At 50.1% G+C, this 4,615-nt stretch overlaps 1 long non-coding RNA gene across 1 annotated transcript; it reads right to left on the bottom strand.

The window, feature by feature from the left end:
• Nucleotides 1-316: 316 nt before the first annotated feature.
• Nucleotides 317-1,512, bottom strand: LOC120965441 (uncharacterized). The gene is made up of 2 exons (XR_005758399.3): nucleotides 939-1,512; nucleotides 317-665 (listed from the first exon to the last, which is right to left on the bottom strand). It is a non-coding gene; the product is annotated as an uncharacterized lncRNA (long non-coding RNA).
• Nucleotides 1,513-4,615: the final 3,103 nt, after the last annotated feature.

Below are 4,615 nucleotides of genomic sequence, written 5' to 3'. Positions count from 1 at the left end.
GTGAAATTGCCATGTCAATTGATTATAATTTGCCATGGCAAACGATCTGCAATTCATAGTGAATTCCCCATGGTCATATTCAAACTAAGCGAAGTAAATCATGGTAAATTTAGAAAAAATGATATGTATTATAGATCATTTGTCATGGCAATTTTAGAGATCTCTAATTAGAGTTCTGAAATACATGGCAAAACGATCTATAAAAGAGTGAATATCAATTTACCATGGTGTGAAAAAGAATCATAGCAAAAACATGGCAAATTTGCCATGGCAACTATCCACTTTACGAAACATGGTAGCTACAATTTGTTGATGTCGAAAAATTGACGAGAATTTACTCTGTTGCTGCACAAGTACAAAAAGCAACAACAATCAAACTAGACAATAAAAAAATAATACAAAAATCAACAGACTTTTAAGCCATGATGCCAACTTCATGTTTACACAAAAGTTGCCATGGCAAAATCACATGAATTTGCCGTCATTTATGAACATATATGGTAAGAAATAATCCAAAACACTGGTGTTTTCGTCATCAGTGAGTCAAAGTAGTGTTGCTGTAGGCTAAAAATAGTAGGGATGTGGACTCATTTTTGCATCATCATAGCTCAAATAAAAGTAGCTCTTCGCTTGCTGAAAGAATACTTCTCTTGTATGCTTCGTTTCTGAAGAGTAATAACAGCGATTCACAAACTAGGAGCAGACCTGCAACTAAGGCTGCGTTCGGTTTCTCTCGGCTCGTTTAACTCCGCTACCGGAGTGGACCAGACTTTAGCTTAATTTTATGGAGCTGCCAAAACCCAGCTCCCCAACTCCGCGGAGCGGGCAAGTTCCGAACAGGGCCTAAATGACTACGATTCTGGAGTACTGATAGGAGTGTAGACCAATTTCAATGGGGGGTGGCGAGTGGTGGCAGACGGAAAACAGTGCCAAAATACCTTCAGTCTCGTCGTCGTCGGTAGCTGCATTCACCCGGAGGGCGGCGCCTTGTGCTTGCCGCAGCGCACGAGAACCACGTGTAGATAGGCGGCCCCGATGTCGGTCACGTCAGCACGGGCGAGCAGGCGGCGCTCGGCTCTCTTCCCGCGGCGGCACCTCGAGCCGGTCGGCGAGGAGCTTGCAGAAGGAGGTTGACCCGGAGCGCGACGGAGGCCTGACGGTTCGCGCGAAGACCTCGACGAGGGGAGGCGGCCTCGACGCCCGCCGCGGCAGAGCAGGAGAGCAGGCGTCGCCGCAGCGCTCGGCCTCCTTCAGGAGCGCACCTCCAGCCGGCGCGTTGACCAGCATTGCGGCGGCTCCAGGGCCATCGGGGATGGCGCGCGATGCTGATCCGCGGAGCTGCAAAGGAGCGGACATGGAGGCGCCCGAGGCCGGTCGCGGCTCAGACGGTCTCTCCGTCCGGTGGTGACAAATCGCCGGCGGCGGCCGGAGAAGACGGCGCATGGCGGAGGAGGCTGTTGTCGGGCGTCCGTGAGGAGAGAGTGGGGGTCGTGTGGATAAGGGGATAAGGTTAGCTGGTCTCACGCGTTCGGGCCGACAAACTAATAGACCGAACGATCTGCAAACGTGACGTGGCAAGTCTTTTTCCTCAGATTCGTGCAGCACGATCTGACGGCGAGCGAGGCGTTCGGGACAAGTAGCCACAGCCCGGACGTTCGGGAGTTATTGATTCCGGAAAACAAAGCACGCACCTGCTGCACGCTCGGCCGCCCACCTCCACTTCCCTCGCCACGCCCATGTACAGTAGGTTTTTATGCATGTCTCCGTGCATCATCAACGGTTTGTAGCCACAACGCCTTCCCCTTGCAACTTGTTACTATTGGGCTGCCTTTCAGCATAATGAAAAGTTGTTAAGATGGGATTTTGCCTCCTCACGTACACCTTCAAAAACATATATTCTCACCATAGGGTGGGTAGCAACTATTTGGAATATCCTTATATTATGTTTATAGTTTATTTTGGTTTTGTTTTCTTCAACGCCCAGTAGGAAGAATAAGATGTTCCAAGAAAATTATGCTTTCAGTACTTGGTTAGTACATATGTCAATTTACTTTTCAATAGCAACACCGAAAAACCATAATATAGCATTTAAGGCGCGCATCTCCGTAAAGCAGCTTGCCTCTCCAAATTTGCAATCTGGAGGCCATTTTGTCAATGGTCGGTTGAATGTCAGCTCTAGTAATCTTGTTATGGTGTAGAGGCAATCCAAGGTATTTGCACGGGAACTGACCGAGGGGCACCGGGAAATGCTGAAGCAAGGAGGCCAGATCAATATCCTCACAGGCAATGGGGAGGAAGGCACTTTTCTGCACATTGGCCTTCAGCCCAGAAGCAGAGCCAAAAACCCTAAGGATCTCCTTGGTGGTGGCGACATCATGAGGCGTAGGAGCAACGAAAAGAGTTCCATTGTCGGCATAAAGGCTGACACGCAACCTGGAGGGAGGCAGCCGTAACGCGGACAGAGCACCAGCCGAACAAGCCTTCTCCAGCAGCCAGTGAAGGGGGCGATTGCGATGGTAAACAACATTGGGGAGACGGGGTCGCCCTGCCGCAATCCTTTTTGATGGAAGAAGGGAGAGCCAAGCTGCCCATTGACCATGATCCGAGAAGATGCAGAGGTCCACATAAGAGCCATGATGTCGCACCATCTTGGGCCAAAACCAATGGCTGTCATGAACTTGAACATATATCTCCAAGAAACTGAGTCAAATGCACCGGCGATGTCAAGCTTCAACAGAAGGGCCGGATCCTTGGACCGGTGCAGCAGTCTAACCGTGTTTTTGACATACAGGAAATTGACTTGGATGCTGCGGTTCTTGATAAATGCACTTTGCGAGTGGGGCACAATCAGATGCAACAGAGGGGCCAACCGGTTTGCCAAAAGTTTGCAGACGATCTTGCCAATAGAATGCATAAGGCTGATGGGCCTGAAGTCCTTAATCTTGCTTGCGTCAGGAGATTTTGGCAGAAGGGTAATGAAGGCAGAGTTGAGCAGGTTCCAACGATTGCCTCTGAGAGAGAAAAGTTGGTTGAGGGCACTGATCAAATCGCCCTTGATAATGCTCCAGCAAGACTTGTAGAAATCAGCTGTAAATCCGTCCGGTCCTGGAGCTTTCCTAGATGGCAAGTCAAAAACGGCTGCCTTGATTTCCTCCTCGGTGAAGTCCATCTCCAAAGCAGATAGATCGTGCCTCGGCATATCCAGGTACTCCCAATTGATCGAACACTCCCTGGGGGTTGGGGTGCCGATCGTGCTTCTGAAGTGGTCAAGAAGCGCCTTCTGCTTGTCAGCCTGCAGGGTGAGCTGGGCCTCACCGTTGTCCAGAACCGGGATGAAATTCCGTCTTCTCCGTCCGTTAGCCTTGATGTGGAAGAGCTTGGAATCAGCCTCATTGGCACGCAGGTAGAGGATGCGAGACCGTTGTCGGATACGCACCCGCTGGATGGCAGCCAGACCGAGGAGCTTGTGCCTGAGGTGCAGCCGGAGACCCATCTCCGCGATGGACAGATCACGGCCGTCCTGAGCAGAGCCGAGGCCCAGAATGACCAGATCAGCAATCGCGGACAGCAGGGTGATGTTGCCCACGCGCCGGCGGCTCCAAAGCCGGAGGGATTTGGCGAGGCGGGATAACTTGCAGTGCAATCTGCACATGGAGTCTCCGTCGGGAGCGACCGACGCCTGCCACGATTCAGTTACAACGTCTCTGAATCCTCGAATTTTAAGCCAGTAGTTCTCAAAACGGAACCCGGAGAACTTCCAGTGGCTAACTTGACCAGTGAGGAGCATAGCATAGTGGTCAGATATGGAGGAGGAGGTGGCACGCAGGTGGCATTGGGGAAAAAGGAGATTCCGATTAGTAGAGCAGAAGACATGGTCGATCTTGGTTTTAGTCTGCTGCAGGCAGGTGCTAGCCCAAGTGTAGCGGCGACCGTGAAGTCACAGCTCGTCGAGCTCAAGGAAGTTCAGAGCCGAGCAGAAACTGTTAATGAGACGCCTGTTTATGGCACCGTTGCTTTTGTCATCAGCACGACATAGAAGATTAAAATCTCCCAGGAGAACCGAAGAGGACAGCATGGTTGCTTTCAGAGAGCGTAGCTCGGAGATGAAATTGAACTTGTCATTGTCGGTTTGGGGGTCATAAACCACATAGATGCTCCAGGAGGCGGCCGAAGCACGCATGGAGACGGAAGCAGAGATCGTATGAGTTGTGGCATTAGAGCTCGTGATGACGAAAAGGTCAGAGGAGAAAGCCAAGAGGATCCCTCCTCTGGTGCCATCAGTCGGGAGGAAGCAGAATGAGTCAGCAAAGCCATTCCCATGGAGCTCGAGCACAATCGAGCGGTCGATGTGAGCGAGCTTTGTTTCTTGTAGGCACACAACAGAGGAGTTAGTTTGAGCAACAAGATTATGGACAACTGATACGTCTCCAACGTATCTATAATTTATGAAGTATTCATGCTATTATATTATTTGCTTTGGATATTTATGGGCTTTATTATACACTTTTATATTATTTTTGGGACTAACTTATTAATCCAGATCCCAGTGCCAATTTCTGTTTTTCTCCTTGTTTCAGTGTTTCGCAGAAAAGGAATATCAAACGGAGTCCAAACG

Source organism: Aegilops tauschii, chromosome 5 (assembly GCF_002575655.3).
Source record: "Aegilops tauschii subsp. strangulata cultivar AL8/78 chromosome 5, Aet v6.0, whole genome shotgun sequence".
NCBI classification, from domain to species: domain Eukaryota; kingdom Viridiplantae; phylum Streptophyta; class Magnoliopsida; order Poales; family Poaceae; genus Aegilops; species Aegilops tauschii.
This window is presented reverse-complemented; position numbering and strand designations above follow the sequence as displayed.